This window comes from Leptosomus discolor, unplaced genomic scaffold (assembly GCF_034619465.1).
Source record: "Leptosomus discolor isolate bLepDis1 unplaced genomic scaffold, bLepDis1.hap2 HAP2_SCAFFOLD_29, whole genome shotgun sequence".
Classification (NCBI taxonomy): Eukaryota; Metazoa; Chordata; class Aves; order Leptosomiformes; family Leptosomidae; genus Leptosomus; species Leptosomus discolor.
In genome coordinates, this window is record NW_028237772.1 from 3,924,102 (window position 1) to 3,942,600 (window position 18,499).

The window sequence follows — 18,499 nt, forward strand, 5'->3', positions numbered from 1 at the left end:
AAGTTACCTAACAACAGACGTAGAGCCCAACGCACGTCCCGACGTAGAGCCCAACGCACGTCCCGACGTAGAGCTGAAAGTTAGCTAAATCCCGACGTAGAGGCCAACGCACGTCCCAACGTAGAGCTGAAAGTAAGCTAAATCCCGACGTAGAGCCCAACGCACGTCCCGACGTAGAGCCCAACGCATGTCCCGACGTAGAGCTGAAAGTTAGCTAAATCCTGACGTAGAGCCCAACGCACGTCCCGACGTAGAGCCCAACGCACGTCCCGACGTAGAGCCCAACGCACGTCCCGACGTAGAGCCCAACGCACGTCCCGACGTAGAGCTGAAAGTTAGCTAACTACAGACGTAGAGCCCAACGCACGTCGCGACGTAGAGCCCAAAGCACGTCCCGACGTAGAGCCCAACGCACGTCGCGACGTAGAGCCCAACGCACGTCCCGACGTAGAGCCCAACGCACGTCGCGACGTAGAGCCCAACGCACGTCCCGACGTAGAGCTGAAAGTAAGCTAAATCCCGACGTAGAGCCCAACGCACGTCCCGACGTAGAGCTGAAAGTAAGCTAAATCCCGACGTAGAGCCCAACGCACGTCCCGACGTACAGCTGAAAGTAAGCTAAATCCCGACGTAGAGGCCAACGCACGTCCCGACGTACAGGCCAAAGCACGTCCCGACGTAGAGCTGAAAGTAAGATAAATCCCGAAGTAGAGGCCAACGCACGTCCCGACGTAGAGGCCAGCGCACGTCCCGACGTAGAGGCCAGCACACGTCCCGACGTAGAGGCCAGCGCACGTCCCGACGTAGAGGCCAGCGCACGTCCCGACGTAGAGCCCAACGCACGTCCCGACGTAGAGCTTAATGTAAGCTAAATCCCGACGTAGAGCCCAACGCACGTCCCGACGTAGAGCCCAACGCACGTCCCGACGTAGAGCTGAAAGTAAGCTAAATCCCGACGTAGAGCCCAACGCACGTCCCGACGTAGCGCCCAACGCACGTCCCGACGTAGAGCTGAAAGTTAGCTAACTACAGACGTAGAGCCCAACGCACGTCACGACGTAGAGCTGAAAGTTAGCTAACTACAGACGAAGAGCCCAACGCGCGTCCCGACGTAGAGCTGAAAGTTAGCTAACTACAGACGTAGAGCCCAACGCGCGTCCCGACGTAGAGCCCAACGCGTGTCCCGACGTAGAGCTCAACGCGCGTCCCGACGTAGAGCCCAACGCACGTCCCGACGTAGAGCTGAAAGTAAGCTAAATCCCGACGTAGAGGCCAACGCACGTCCCGACGTAGAGGCCAACGCACGTCCCGAAGTAGAGGCCAACGCACGTCCCGACGTAGAGCTGAAAGTAAGCTAAATCCCGACGTAGAGCCCAACGCACGTCCCGACGTAGAGCCCAACGCACATCCCGACGTATCGCCCAACGCACGTCCCGACGTAGAGCAGAAAGTTAGCTAACTACAGACGTAGAGCCCAACGCACGTCCCGACGTAGAGCCCAACGCACGTCCCGACGTAGAGCCCAACGCACGTCCCGACGTAGAGCCCAACGCACGTCCCGACGTAGCGCCCAACGCACGTCCCGACGTAGAGCTGAAAGTAAGTTAAATCCCGACGTAGAGGCCAACGCACGTCCCGACGTAGAGGCCAACGCACGTCCCGACTTAGAGGCCAACGCACGTCCCGACTTAGAGGCCAACGCACGTCCCGACTTAGAGGCCAACGCACGTCCCGACGTAGAGGACAACGCAGATCCCGACGTAGAGCTGAAATTAAGCTAAATCCCGACGTAGCGCCCAACGCACGTCCCGACGTAGCGCCCAACGCACGTCCCGACGTAGAGCTGAAAGTTAGCTAACTACAGACGTAGAGCCCAACACACGTCGCGACATAGAGCCCAACGCACGTCCCGACGTAGAGCTGAAAGTAAGCTAAATCCCGAAGTAGAGCCCAACACACGTCCCGACGTAGAGCTGAAAGTAAGCTAAATCCCGACGTAGAGGCCAACGCACGTCCCGACGTAGAGGCCAACGTACGTCCCGACCTAGAGGCCAACGCACGTCCCGACCTAGAGGCCAACGCACGTCCCGACGTAGAGCTGAAAGTAAGCTAAATCCCGACGTAGAGCCCAACGCACGTCCCGACGTAGAGCCAAACGCACGTCCCGACGTAGCGACAAACGCACGTCCCGACGTAGAGCTGAAAGTTAGATAACTACAGACGTAGAGCCCAGCGCACGTCCCGACGTAGAGCCCAATGCACGTCCCGACGTAGAGCCCAACGCACGTCCCGACGTAGAGCCCAACGCACGTCCCGACGTAGCGCCCAACGCACGTCCCGACGTAGAGCTGAAAGTAAGTTAAATCCCGACGTAGAGGCCAACGCACGTCCCGACGTAGAGGCCAACGCACGTCCCGACTTAGAGGCCAACGCACGTCCCGACTTAGAGGCCAACGCACGTCCCGACGTAGAGCTGAAAGTAAGCTAAATCCCGACGTAGAGCCCAACGCACGTCCCGACGTAGAGCCCAACGCACGTCCCGACGTAGAGCCCAACGCACGTCCCGACGTAGAGCCCAACGCACGTCCCGACGTAGAGCTGAAAGTTAGCTAACTACAGACGTAGAGCCCAACGCACGTCCCGACGTAGAGCCCAACGCACGTCCCGACGTAGAGCCCAACGCACGTCCCGACGTAGAGCTAAATGTAAGCTAAATCCCGACGTAGAGGCCAACGCACGTCCCGACGTAGAGGCCAACGCACGTCCCGACGTAGAGCTGAAAGTAAGCTAAATCCCGACGTAGGCGCCAACGCACGTCCCGACGTAGAGGCCAACGCACGTCCCGACGTAGAGCTGAAAGTAAGTTAAATCCCGACGTAGAGCCCAACGCACGTCCCGACGTAGAGCCCAACGCACGTCCCGACGTAGAGCCCACCGCACGTCCCGACGTAGAGCCCAATGCACGTCCCGACGTAGAGCTGAAAGTAAGCTAAATCCCGACGTAGCGCCCAACGCACGTCCCGACGTAGCGCCGAACGCACGTCCCGACGTAGAGCTGAAAGTAAGCTAAATCCCGACGCAGACGCCAACGCACGTCCCGACGTAGAGGCCAACGCACGTCCCGACCTAGAGGCCAACGCACGTTACGACGTAGAGGCCAACGCACGTCCCGACGTAGAGCTGAAAGTAAGCTAAATCCCGACGTAGAGCCCAACGCACGTCCCGACGTAGAGCCCAACGCACGTCCCGACGTAGCGCCCAACGCACGTCCCGACGTAGAGCTGAAAGTTAGCTAACTACAGACATAGAGCCCAACGCACGTCCCGACGTAGAGCAGAAAGTTAGCTAACTACAGACATAGAGCCCAACGCACGTCCCGACGTAGAGCCCAACGCACGTCCTGACGTAGAGCCCAACGCACGTCCCGACGTAGAGCTGAAAGTAAGCTAAAACCCGACGTAGAGCCCAACGCACGTCCCGACGTAGAACTGAAAGTAAGCTAAATCCCGACGTAGAGGCCAACGCACGTCCCGACGTAGAGGCCAACGCACGTCCCAACGTAGAGCTGAAAGTAAGCTAAATCCCGAAGTAGAGGCCAACGCACGTCCCGACGTAGAGGCCAACGCACGTCCCGACGTAGAGCTGAAAGTAAGCTAAATCCCGACGTAGAGCCCAACGCACGTCCCGACGTAGAGCCCAACGCACGTCCCGACGTAGAGCTGAAAGTAAGCTAAATCCCGATGTAGAGGCCAACGCACGTCCCGACGTAGAGGCCAACGCACGTCCCGACTTAGAGGCCAACGCACGTCCCGACGTAGAGGCCAACGCACGTCCCGACGTAGAGCCCAACGCACGTCCCGACTTAGAGCTGAAAGTAAGCTAAATCCCAATGTAGAGGCCAACGCACGTCCCGACGTAGAGGCCAACGCACGTCCCGACGTAGAGGCCAACGCACGTCCCGACGTAGAGCTGAAAGTAAGCTAAATCCCGAAGTAGAGGCCAACGCACGTCCCGACGTAGAGGCCAACGCACGTCCCGACGTAGAGCTGAAAGTAAGCTAAATCCCGACGTAGAGCGCAACGCACGTCCCGACGTAGAGCCCAACGCACGTCCCGACGTAGAGCTGAAAGTAAGCTAAATCCCGATGTAGAGGCCAACGCACGTCCCGACGTAGAGGCCAACGCACGTCCCGACTTAGAGTTCAACGCACGTCCCGACGTAGAGCCCAACGCACGTCCCGACGTAGAGCTGAAAGTAAGCTAAATCTCGATGTAGAGGCCAACGCACGTCCCGACGTAGAGGCCAACGCACGTCCCGACGTAGAGCTGAAAGTAAGTTAAATCCCGATGTAGAGCCCAACGCACGTCCCGACGTAGAGCCCAACGCACGTCCCAACGTAGCGCCCAACGCACGTCCCGACGTAGAGCTGAAAGTAAGTTAAATCCCGACGTAGAGGCCAACGCACGTCCCGACGTAGAGGCCAACGCACGACCCGACTTAGAGGCCAACGCACGTCCCGACGTAGAGGCCAACGCACGTCCCGACGTAGAGCTGAATGTAAGCTAAATCCCGACGTAGAGCCCAACGCACGTCCCGACGTAGAGCTGAAAGTTAGCTAACAACAGACATAGAGCCCAACGCACGTCCCGACGAAGAGCCCAACGCACGTCCCGACGTAGAGATAAAAGTAAGCTAAATCCCGACGTAGAGCCCAACGCACGTCCCGACGTAGAGCTGAAAGTAAGCTAAATCCCGACGTAGAGGCCAACGCACGTCCCGACGTAGAGGCCAACGCACGTCCCGACGTAGAGCTGAAAGTAAGCTAAATCCCGACGTAGAGGCCAACGCACGTCCCGACGTAGAGCTGAAAGTAAGCTAAATCCCGACGTAGAGCCCAACGCACGTCCCGGCGTAGAGCCCAACGCACGTCCCGAAGTAGAGCCCACCGCACGTCCCGACGTAGAGCCCAATGCACGTCCCGACGTAGAGCTGAAAGTAAGCTAAATCCCGACGTAGCGCCCAACGCACGTCCCGACGTGGCGCCCAACGCACGTCCCGAAGTAGAGCCCACCGCACGTCCCGACGTAGAGCCCAATGCACGTCCCGAAGTAGAGCTGAAAGTAAGCTAAATCCCGACGCAGAGGCCAACGCACGTCCCGACGTAGAGGCCAACGCACGTCCCGACCTAGAGGCCAACGCACGTCCCGATGTAGAGGCCAACGCACGTCCCGACGTAGAGCTGAAAGTAAGCTAAATCCCGACGTAGAGCCCAACGCACGTCCCGACGTAGAGCCAAACGCACGTCCCGACGTAGCGCCCAACGCACGTCCCGACGTAGAGCTGAAAGTTAGCTAACTACAGACATAGAGCCCAACGCACGTCCCGACGTAGAGCAGAAAGTTAGCTAACTACAGACATAGAGCCCAACGCACGTCCCGACGTAGAGCCCAACGCACGTCCCGACGTAGAGCTGAAAGTAAGCTAAAACCCGACGTAGAGCACAACGCACGTCCCGACGTAGAGCTGAAAGTAAGCTAAATCCCGACGTAGAGGCCAACGCACGTCCCGACGTAGAGGCCAACGCACGTCCCGACGTAGAGCTGAAAGTAAGCTAAATCCCGAAGTAGAGGCCAACGCACGTCTCGACGTAGAGGCCAACGCACGTCCCGACGTAAAGCTGAAAGTAAGCTAAATCCCGACGTAGAGCCCAACGCACGTCCCGACGTAGAGCCCAACGCACGTCCCGACGTAGAGCTGAAAGTTAGCTAACTACAGACGTAGAGCCCAACGCACGTCCCGACGAAGAGCCCAACGCACGTCCCGACGTAGAGCTAAAAGTAAGCTAAATCCCGACGTAGAGCCCAACACACGTCCCGACGTAGAGCTGAAAGTAAGCTAAATCCCGACGTAGAGGCCAACGCACGTCCCGACGTAGAGGCCAACGCACGTCCCGACGTAGAGCTGAAAGTAAGCTAAATCCCGACGTAGAGGCCAACGCACGTCCCGACGTAGAGGCCAACGCACGTCCCGACGTAGAGCTGAAAGTAAGCTAAATCCCGACGTAGAGCCCAACGCACGTCCCGGCGTAGAGCCCAACGCACGTCCCGAAGTAGAGCCCACCGCACGTCCCGACGTAGAGCCCAATGCACGTCCCGACGTAGAGCTGAAAGTAAGCTAAATCCCGACGTAGCGCCCAACGCACGTCCCGACGTGGCGCCCAACGCACGTCCCGAAGTAGAGCCCACCGCACGTCCCGACGTAGAGCCCAATGCACGTCCCGAAGTAGAGCTGAAAGTAAGCTAAATCCCGACGCAGAGGCCAACGCACGTCCCGACGTAGAGGCCAACGCACGTCCCGACCTAGAGGCCAACGCACGTCCCGATGTAGAGGCCAACGCACGTCCCGACGTAGAGCTGAAAGTAAGCTAAATCCCGACGTAGAGCCCAACGCACGTCCCGACGTAGAGCCAAACGCACGTCCCGACGTAGCGCCCAACGCACGTCCCGACGTAGAGCTGAAAGTTAGCTAACTACAGACATAGAGCCCAACGCACGTCCCGACGTAGAGCAGAAAGTTAGCTAACTACAGACATAGAGCCCAACGCACGTCCCGACGTAGAGCCCAACGCACGTCCCGACGTAGAGCTGAAAGTAAGCTAAAACCCGACGTAGAGCACAACGCACGTCCCGACGTAGAGCTGAAAGTAAGCTAAATCCCGACGTAGAGGCCAACGCACGTCCCGACGTAGAGGCCAACGCACGTCCCGACGTAGAGCTGAAAGTAAGCTAAATCCCGAAGTAGAGGCCAACGCACGTCCCGACGTAGAGGCCAACGCACGTCCCGACGTAGAGCTGAAAGTAAGCTAAATCCCGACGTAGAGGCCAACGCACGTCCCGACGTAGAGCTGAAAGTAAGCTAAATCCCGACGTAGAGCCCAACGCACGTCCCGACGTAGAGTCCAACGCACGTCCCGACGTAGACCTGAAAGTAAGCTAAATCCCGACGTAGAGGCCAACGCGCGTCCCGACGTAGAGGCCAACGCACGTCCCGACTTAGAGGCCAACGCACGTCCCGACGTAGAGGCCAACGCACGTCCCGACGTAGAGCTGAAAGTAAGTTAAATCCCGACGTAGAGCCCAACGCACGTCCCGACGTAGAGCCCAACGCACGTCCCGACGTAGAGCCCAACGCACGTCCCGACGTAGAGCCCAACGCACGTCCCGACGTAGCGCCCAACGCACGTCCCGACGTAGAGCCCAACGCACGTCCTGACGTAGCGCCCAACGCACGTCCCGACGTAGAACTGAAAGTTAGCTAACTACAGACGTAGAGCCCAATGCACGTCCCGACGTAGAGCTAAAAGTTACCTAACTACAGATGTAGAGCCCAAAGCACGTCCCGACGTAGAGCCCAACGCACGTCCCGACGTAGAGCCCAACGCACGTCCCGACGTAGAGCCCAACGCACGTCCCGACGTAGAGCTGAAAGTAAGCTAAATCCCGACGTAGAGGCCAACGCACGTCCCAACGTAGAGCTGAAAGTAAGCTAAATCCCGACGTAGAGCCCATCGCACGTCCCGACGTAGAGCCCAACGCACGTCCCGACGTAGAGCTGAAAGTAAGCTAAAACCCGACATAGAGCCCAACGCACTTCCCGACGTAGAGCTGAAAGTAAGCTAAATCCCGACGTAGAGGCCAACGCACGTCCCGACGTAGAGGCCAACGCACGTCCCGACGTAGAGCTGAAAGTAAGCTAAATCCCGACGTAGAGGCCAACGCACGTCCCGACGTAGAGGCCAACGCACGTCCCGACGTAGAGCTGAAAGTAAGCTAAATCCCGACGTAGAGCCCAACGCACGTCCCGACGTAGAGCCCAACGCACGTCCTGACGTAGAGCCCACCGCACGTCCCGACGTAGAGCCCACCGCACGTCCCGACGTAGAGCCCAATGCACGTCCCGACGTAGAGCTGAAAGTAAGCTAAAACCCGACGTAGCGCCCAACGCACGTCCCGACGTAGCGCCGAACGCACGTCCCGACGTAGAGCTGAAAGTAAGCTAAATCCCGACGCAGAGGCCAACGCACGTCCCGACGTAGAGGCCAACGCACGTCCCGACCTAGAGGCCAACGCACGTCCCGACCTAGAGGCCAACGCACGTCCCGACGTAGAGGCCAACGCACATCCCGACGTAGAGCTGAAAGTAAGCTAAATCCCGACGTAGAGCCCAACGCACGTCCCGACGTAGAGCCTAACGCACGTCCCGACGTAGCGCCCAACGCACGTCCCGACGTAGAGCAGAAAGTTAGCTAACTACAGACATAGAGCCCAACGCACGTCCCGACGTAGAGCAGAAAGTTAGCTAACTACAGACATAGAGCCCAACGCACGTCCCGAAGTAGAGCCCAACGCACGTCCCGACGTAGAGCCCAACGCACTTCCCGACGTAGAGCCCAACGCACGTCCCGACGTAGAGCTGAAAGTAAGCTAAATCCCGATGTAGAGGCCAACGCACGTCCCGACGTAGAGCCCAACGCACGTCCCGACGTAGAGCTGAAAGTAAGCTAAATCCCGACGTAGAGCCCAACGCACGTCCCGACGTAGAGCCCAACGCACGTCCCGACGTAGAGCTGAAAGTAAGCTAAATCCCGATGTAGAGGCCAACGCACGTCCCGACGTAGAGGCCAACGCACGTCCCGACATAGAGGCCAACGCACGTCCCGACGTAGAGGCCAACGCACGTCCCGACGTAGAGGCCAACGCACGTCCCGACGTAGAGGCCAACGCACGTCCCGACGTAGAGGCCAACGCACGTCCCGACGTAGAGCTGAAAGTAAGCTAAATCCCAATGTAGAGGCCAACGCACGTCCCAACGTAGAGCTGAAAGTAAGCTAAATCCCGACGTAGAGGCCAACGCACGTCCCAACGTAGAGCCCAACGCACGTCCCGACGTAGAGCTGAAAGTAAGCTAAAACCCGACATAGAGCCCAACGCACTTCCCGACGTAGAGCTGAAAGTAAGCTAAATCCCGACGTAGAGGCCAACGCACGTCCCGACGTAGAGGCCAACGCACGTCCTGACGTAGAGGCCAACGCACGTCCCGACGTAGAGGCCAACGCACGTCCCGACGTAGAGCTGAAAGTAAGCTAAATCCCAATGTAGAGGCCAACGCACGTCCCGACGTAGAGCTGAAAGTAAGCTAAATCCCGAAGTAGAGCCCAACGCACGTCCCGACGTAGAGCCCAACGCACGTCCCGACGTAGAGCTGAAAGTAAGCTAAAACCCGACATAGAGCCCAACGCACTTCCCGACGTAGAGCTGAAAGTAAGCTAAATCCCGACGTAGAGGCCAACGCACGTCCCGACGTAGAGGCCAACGCACGTCCCGACGTAGAGCTGAAAGTAAGCTAAATCCCGACGTAGAGGCCAACGCACGTCCCGACGTAGAGGCCAACGCACGTCCCGACGTAGAGCTGAAAGTAAGCTAAATCCCGACGTAGAGCCCAACGCACGTCCCGACGTAGAGTCCAACGCACGTCCCGACGTAGAGCTGAAAGTAAGCTAAATCCCGACGTAGAGGCCAACGCACGTCCCGACGTAGAGGCCAACGCACGTCCCGACGTAGAGCTGAAAGTAAGTTAAATCCCGACGTAGAGCCCAACGCACATCCCGACGTAGAGCCCAACGCACGTCCCGACGTAGAGTCCAACGCACGTCCCGACGTAGCGCCCAACGCACGTCCCGACGTAGAGCTGAAAGTTAGCTAACTACAGACGTAGAGCCCAACGCACGTCCCGACGTAGAGCTGAAAGTTAGCTAACTAGAGACGTAGAGCCCAACGCACGTCCCGACGTAGAGCTGAAAGTTAGCTAACAACAGACATAGAGCCCAACGCACGTCCCGACGTAGAGCTGAAAGTTACCTAACTACAGACGTAGAGCCCAACGCACGTCCCGACGTAGAGCCCAACGCACGTCCCGACGTAGAGCCCAACGCACGTCCCGACGTAGAGCCCAACGCACGTCCCGACGTAGAGCTGAAAGTAAGCTAAATCCCGACGTAGAGTCCAACGCACGTCCCAACGTAGAGCTGAAAGTAAGCTAAATCCCGACGTAGAGCCCAACGCACGTCCCGACGTAGAGCCCAACGCATGTCCCGACGTAGAGCTGAAAGTTAGCTAAATCCTGACGTAGAGCCCAACGCACGTCCCGTCGTAGAGCCCAACGCACGTCCCGACGTAGAGCTGAAAGTTAGCTAACTACAGACGTAGAGCCCAACGCACGTCCCGACGTAGAGCCCAACGCACGTCCCGACGTAGAGCTAAAAGTAAGCTAAATCCCGACGTACAGCCCAACACACGTCCCGACGTAGAGCTGAAAGTAAGCTAAATCCCGACGTAGAGGCCAACGCACGTCCCGACGTAGAGGCCAACGCACGTCCCGACGTAGAGCTGAAAGTAAGCTAAATCCCGACGTAGAGGCCAACGCACGTCCCGACGTAGAGGCCAACGCACGTCCCGACGTAGAGCTGAAAGTAAGCTAAATCCCGACGTAGAGCCCAACGCACGTCCCGACGTAGAGCCCAACGCACGTCCTGACGTAGAGCCCACCGCACGTCCCGACGTAGAGCCCAATGCACGTCCCGACGTAGAGCTGAAAGTAAGCTAAAACCCGACGTAGCGCCCAACGCACGTCCCGACGTAGCGCCGAACGCACGTCCCGACGTAGAGCTGAAAGTAAGCTAAATCCCGACGCAGAGGCCAACGCACGTCCCGACGTAGAGCCCAACGCACGTCTCGACCTAGAGGCCAACGCACGTCCCGACCTAGAGGCCAACGCACGTCCCGACGTAGAGGCCAACGCACGTCCCGACGTAGAGCTGAAAGTAAGCTAAATCCCGACGTAGAGCCCAAGGCACGTCCCGACGTAGAGCCTAACGCACGTCCCGACGTAGCGCCCAACGCACGTCCCGACGTAGAGCAGAAAGTTAGCTAACTACAGACATAGAGCCCAACGCACGTCCCGACGTAGAGCAGAAAGTTAGCTAACTACAGACATAGAGCCCAACGCACGTCCCGAAGTAGAGCCCAACGCACGTCCCGACGTAGAGCCCAACGCACTTCCCGACGTAGAGCCCAACGCACGTCCCGACGTAGAGCTGAAAGTAAGCTAAATCCCGATGTAGAGGCCAACGCACGTCCCGACGTAGAGCCCAACGCACGTCCCGACGTAGAGCTGAAAGTAAGCTAAATCCCGACGTAGAGCCCAACGCACGTCCCGACGTAGAGCCCAACGCACGTCCCGACGTAGAGCTGAAAGTAAGCTAAATCCCGATGTAGAGGCCAACGCACGTCCCGACGTAGAGGCCAACGCACGTCCCGACGTAGAGGCCAACGCACGTCCCGACGTAGAGCTGAAAGTAAGCTAAATCCCAATGTAGAGGCCAACGCACATCCCGACGTAGAGGCCAACGCACGTCCCGACGTAGAGGCCAACGCACGTCCCGACGTAGAGGCCCACGCACGTCCCGACGTAGAGCTGAAAGTAAGCTAAATCCCGAAGTAGAGGCCAACGCACGTCCCGACGTAGAGGCCAACGGACGTCCCAACGTAGAGCTGAAAGTAAGCTAAATCCCGACGTAGAGCCCAATGCACGTCCCGACGTAGAGCCCAACGCACGTCCCGACGTAGAGCTGAAAGTAAGCTAAATCCCGATGTAGAGGCCAACGCACGTCCCGATGTAGAGGCCAACGCACATCCCGACTTAGAGGCCAACGCACGTCCCGACGTAGAGCCCAACGCACGTCCCGACGTAGAGCTGAAAGTAAGCTAAATCCCGATGTAGAGGCCAACGCACGTCCCGACGTAGAGGCCAACGCACGTCCCGACGTAGAGCTGAAAGTAAGTTAAATCCCGACGTAGAGCCCAACGCACGTCCCGACGTAGAGCCCAACGCACGTCCCGACGTAGCGCCCAACGCACGTCCCGACGTAGAGCTGAAAGTAAGTTAAATCCCGACGTAGAGGCCAACGCACGTCCCGACGTAGAGGCCAACGCACGTCCCGACTTAGAGGCCAACGCACGTCCCGACTTAGAGGCCAACGCACGTCCCGACGTAGAGGCCAACGCACGTCCCGACGTAGAGCTGAAAGTAAGCTAAATCCCGACGTAGAGCCCAACGCACGTCCCGACGTAGAGCCCAACGCACGTCCCGACGTAGAGCTGAAAGTTAGCTAACTACAGACGTAGAGCCCAACGCACGTCCCGACGTAGAGCTGAAAGTTAGCTAACAACAGACATAGAGCCCAACGCACGTCGCGACGTAGAGCTGAAAGTTACCTAACTACAGACGTAGAGCCCAACGCACGTCCCGACGTAGAGCCCAACGCACGTCCCGACGTAGAGCCCAACGCACGTCCCGACGTAGATCCCAACGCACGTCCCGACGTAGAGCTGAAAGTAAGCTAAATCCCGACGTAGAGCCAAACGCACGTCCCAACGTAGAGCTGAAAGTAAGCTAAATCCCGACGTAGAGCCCAACGCACGTCCCGACGTAGAGCCCAACGCACGTCCCGACGTAGAGCTGAAAGTAAGCTAAATCCTGACGTAGAGCCCAACGCACGTCCCGTCGTAGAGCCCAACGCACGTCCCGACGTAGAGCCCAACGCACGTCCCGACGTAGAGCTGAAAGTTAGCTAACTACAGACGTAGAGCCCAACGCACGTCCCGACGTAGAGCCCAACGCACGTCCCGACGTAGAGCTAAAAGTAAGCTAAATCCCGACGTACAGCCCAACACACGTCCCGACGTAGAGCTGAAAGTAAGCTAAATCCCGACGTAGAGGCCAACGCACGTCCCGACGTAGAGGCCAACGCACGTCCCGACGTAGAGCTGAAAGTAAGCTAAATCCCGACGTAGAGGCCAACGCACGTCCCGACGTAGAGGCCAACGCACGTCCCGACGTAGAGCTGAAAGTAAGCTAAATCCCGACGTAGAGCCCAACGCACGTCCCGACGTAGAGCCCAACGCACGTCCTGACGTAGAGCCCACCGCACGTCCCGACGTAGAGCCCAATGCACGTCCCGACGTAGAGCTGAAAGTAAGCTAAAACCCGACGTAGCGCCCAACGCACGTCCCGACGTAGCGCCGAACGCACGTCCCGACGTAGAGCTGAAAGTAAGCTAAATCCCGACGCAGAGGCCAACGCACGTCCCGACGTAGAGGCCAACGCACGTCTCGACCTAGAGGCCAACGCACGTCCCGACCTAGAGGCCAACGCACGTCCCGACGTAGAGGCCAACGCACGTCCCGACGTAGAGCTGAAAGTAAGCTAAATCCCGACGTAGAGCCCAAGGCACGTCCCGACGTAGAGCCTAACGCACGTCCCGACGTAGCGCCCAACGCACGTCCCGACGTAGAGCAGAAAGTTAGCTAACTACAGACATAGAGCCCAACGCACGTCCCGACGTAGAGCAGAAAGTTAGCTAACTACAGACATAGAGCCCAACGCACGTCCCGAAGTAGAGCCCAACGCACGTCCCGACGTAGAGCCCAACGCACTTCCCGACGTAGAGCCCAACGCACGTCCCGACGTAGAGCTGAAAGTAAGCTAAATCCCGATGTAGAGGCCAACGCACGTCCCGACGTAGAGCCCAACGCACGTCCCGACGTAGAGCTGAAAGTAAGCTAAATCCCGACGTAGAGCCCAACGCACGTCCCGACGTAGAGCCCAACGCACGTCCCGACGTAGAGCTGAAAGTAAGCTAAATCCCGATGTAGAGGCCAACGCACGTCCCGACGTAGAGGCCAACGCACGTCCCGACGTAGAGGCCAACGCACGTCCCGACGTAGAGGCCAACGCACGTCCCGACGTAGAGGCCAACGCACGTCCCGACGTAGAGCTGAAAGTAAGCTAAATCCCAATGTAGAGGCCAACGCACATCCCGACGTAGAGGCCAACGCACGTCCCGACGTAGAGGCCAACGCACGTCCCGACGTAGAGCTGAAAGTAAGCTAAATCCCAATGTAGAGGCCAACGCACATCCCGACGTAGAGGCCAACGCACGTCCCGACGTAGAGGCCAACGCACGTCCCGACGTAGAGGCCAACGCACGTCCCGACGTAGAGCTGAAAGTAAGCTAAAACCCGACGTAGAGCCCAACGCACGTCCCGACGTAGAGCTGAAAGTAAGCTAAATCCCGACGTAGAGGCCAACGCACGTCCCGACGTAGACGCCAACGCACGTCCCGACGTAGAGCTGAAAGTAAACTAAATCCCGAAGTAGAGGCCAACGCACGTCCCGACGTAGAGGCCAACGCACGTCCCGACGTAGAGCTGAAAGTAAGCTAAATCCCGACGTAGAGCCCAACGCACGTCCCGACATAGAGTCCAACGTACGTCCCGACGTAGACCTGAAAGTAAGCTAAATCCCTACGTAGAGGCCAACGCACGTCCCGACGTAGAGGCCAACGCACGTCCCGACTTAGAGGCCAACGCACGTCCCGACTTAGAGGCCAACGCACGTCCCGACGTAGAGTCCAACGCACGTCCCGACGTAGCGCCCAACGCACGTCCCGACGTAGAGCTGAAAGTTAGCTAACTACAGACGTAGAGCCCAACGCACGTCCCGACGTAGAGCTGAAAGTTAGCTAACTACAGACGTAGAGCCCAACGCACGTCCCGACGTAGAGCTGAAAGTTAGCTAACAACAGACATAGAGCCCAACGCACGTCCCGACGTAGAGCTGAAAGTTACCTAACTACAGACGTAGAGCCCAACGCACGTCCCGACGTAGAGCCCAACGCACGTCCCGACGTAGAGCCCAACGCACGTCCCGACGTAGAGCCCAACGCACGTCCCGACGTAGAGCTGAAAGTAAGCTAAATCCCGACGTAGAGTCCAACGCACGTCCCAACGTAGAGCTGAAAGTAAGCTAAATCCCGACGTAGAGCCCAACGCACGTCCCGACGTAGAGCCCAACGCATGTCCCGACGTAGAGCTGAAAGTTAGCTAAATCCTGACGTAGAGCCCAACGCACGTCCCGTCGTAGAGCCCAACGCACGTCCCGACGTAGAGCCCAACGCACGTCCCGACGTAGAGCTGAAAGTTAGCTAACTACAGACGTAGAGCCCAACGCACGTCCCGACGTAGAGCTGAAAGTTAGCTAACTACAGACGTAGAGCCCAACGCACGTCCCGACGTAGAGCCCAACGCACGTCCCGACGTAGAGCCCAACGCACGTCCCGACGTAGAGCCCAACGCACGTCCCGACGTAGAGCTGAAAGTAAGCTAAATCCCGACGTAGAGTCCAACGCACGTCCCAACGTAGAGCTGAAAGTAAGCTAAATCCCGACGTAGAGCCCAACGCACGTCCCGACGTAGAGCCCAACGCATGTCCCGACGTAGAGCTGAAAGTTAGCTAAATCCTGACGTAGAGCCCAACGCACGTCCCGTCGTAGAGCCCAACGCACGTCCCGACGTAGAGCCCAACGCACGTCCCGACGTAGAGCTGAAAGTTAGCTAACTACAGACGTAGAGCCCAAAGCACGTCCCGACGTAGAGCCCAACGCACGTCCCGACGTAGAGCTAAAAGTAAGCTAAATCCCGACGTACAGCCCAACACACGTCCCGACGTAGAGCTGAAAGTAAGCTAAATCCCGACGTAGAGGCCAACGCACGTCCCGACGTAGAGGCCAACGCACGTCCCGACGTAGAGCTGAAAGTAAGCTAAATCCCGACGTAGAGGCCAACGCACGTCCCGACGTAGAGGCCAACGCACGTCCCGACGTAGAGCTGAAAGTAAGCTAAATCCCGACGTAGAGCCCAACGCACATCCCGACGTAGAGCCCAACGCACGTCCTGACGTAGAGCCCACCGCACGTCCCGACGTAGAGCCCAATGCACGTCCCGACGTAGAGCTGAAAGTAAGCTAAAACCCGACGTAGCGCCCAACGCACGTCCCGACGTAGCGCCGAACGCACGTCCCGACGTAGAGCTGAAAGTAAGCTAAATCCCGACGCAGAGGCCAACGCACGTCCCGACGTAGAGGCCAACGCACGTCTCGACCTAGAGGCCAACGCACGTCCCGACCTAGAGGCCAACGCACGTCCCGACGTAGAGGCCAACGCACGTCCCGACGTAGAGCTGAAAGTAAGCTAAATCCCGACGTAGAGCCCAAGGCACGTCCCGACGTAGAGCCTAACGCACGTCCCGACGTAGCGCCCAACGCACGTCCCGACGTAGAGCAGAAAGTTAGCTAACTACAGACATAGAGCCCAACGCACGTCCCGACGTAGAGCAGAAAGTTAGCTAACTACAGACATAGAGCCCAACGCACGTCCCGAAGTAGAGCCCAACGCACGTCCCGACGTAGAGCCCAACGCACGTCCCGACGTAGAGCCCAACGCACGTCCCGACGTAGAGCTGAAAGTAAGCTAAATCCCGATGTAGAGGCCAACGCACGTCCCGACGTAGAGCCCAACGCACGTCCCGACGTAGAGCTGAAAGTAAGCTAAATCCCGACGTAGAGCCCAACGCACGTCCCGACGTAGAGCCCAACGCACGTCCCGACGTAGAGCTGAAAGTAAGCTAAATCCCGATGTAGAGGCCAACGCACGTCCCGACGTAGAGGCCAACGCACGTCCCGACGTAGAGGCCAACGCACGTCCCGACGTAGAGCTGAAAGTAAGCTAAATCCCAATGTAGAGGCCAACGCACATCCCGACGTAGAGGCCAACGCACGTCCCGACGTAGAGGCCAACGCACGTCCCGACGTAGAGGCCAACGCACGTCCCGACGTAGAGGCCAACGCACGTCCCGACGTAGAGCTGAAAGTAAGCTAAATCCCGAAGTAGAGGCCAACGCACGTCCCGACGTAGAGGCCAACGGACGTCCCGACGTAGAGCTGAAAGTAAGCTAAATCCCGACGTAGAGCCCAACGCACGTCCCGACGTAGAGCCCAACGCACGTCCCGACGTAGAGCTGAAAGTAAGCTAAATCCCGATGTAGAGGCCAACGCACGTCCCGATGTAGAGGCCAACGCACATCCCGACTTAGAGGCCAACGCACGTCCCGACGTAGAGCCCAACGCACGTCCCGACGTAGAGCTGAAAGTAAGCTAAATCCCGATGTAGAGGCCAACGCACGTCCCGACGTAGAGGCCAACGCACGTCCCGACGTAGAGCTGAAAGTAAGTTAAATCCCGACGTAGAGCCCAACGCACGTCCCGACGTAGAGCCCAACGCACGTCCCGACGTAGCGCCCAACGCACGTCCCGACGTAGAGCTGAAAGTAAGTTAAATCCCGACGTAGAGGCCAACGCACGTCCCGACGTAGAGGCCAACGCACGTCCCGACTTAGAGGCCAACGCACGTCCCGACGTAGAGGCCAACGCACGTCCCGACGTAGAGCTGAAAGTAAGCTAAATCCCGACGTAGAGCCCAACGCACGTCCCGACGTAGAGGCCAACGCACGTCCCGACCTAGAGGCCAACGCACGTTACGACGTAGAGGCCAACGCACGTCCCGACGTAGAGCTGAAAGTAAGCTAAATCCCGACGTAGAGCCCAACGCACGTCCCGACGTAGAGCCCAACGCACGTCCCGACGTAGCGCCCAACGCACGTCCCGACGTAGAGCAGAAAGTTAGCTAACTACAGACATAGAGCCCAACGCACGTCCCGACGTAGAGCCCAACGCACGTCCTGACGTAGAGCCCAACGCACTTCCCGACGTAGAGCTGAAAGTAAGCTAAAACCCGACGTAGAGCCCAACGCACGTCCCGACGTAGAACTGAAAGTAAGCTAAATCCCGACGTAGAGGCCAACGCACGTCCCGACGTAGAGGCCAACGCACGTCCCGACGTAGAGCTGAAAGTAAGCTAAATCCCGACGTAGAGCCCAACGCACGTCCCGACGTAGAGCCCAACGCACGTCCCGACGTAGAGCTGAAAGTAAGCTAAATCCCGATGTAGAGGCCAACGCACGTCCCGACGTAGAGGCCAACGCACGTCCCGACTTAGAGGCCAACGCACGTCCCGACGTAGAGGCCAACGCACGTCCCGACGTAGAGGCCAACGCACGTCCCGACGTAGAGGCCAACGCACGTCCCGACGTAGAGGCCAACGCACGTCCCGACGTAGAGCTGAAAGTAAGCTAAATCCCAATGTAGAGGCCAACGCACGTCCCGACGTAGAGGCCAACGCACGTCCCGACGTAGAGGCCAACGCACGTCCCGACGTAGAGGCCAACGCACGTCCCGACGTAGAGGCCAACGCACGTCCCGACGAAGAGCTGAAAGTAAGCTAAATCCCGAAGTAGAGGCCAACGCACGTCCCGACGTAGAGGCCAACGCACGTCCCGACGTAGAGCTGAAAGTAAGCTAAATCCCGACGTAGAGCCCAACGCACGTCCCGACGTAGAGCCCAACGCACGTCCCGACGTAGAGCTGAAAGTAAGCTAAATCCCGATGTAGAGGCCAACGCACGTCCCGACGTAGAGGCCAACGCACG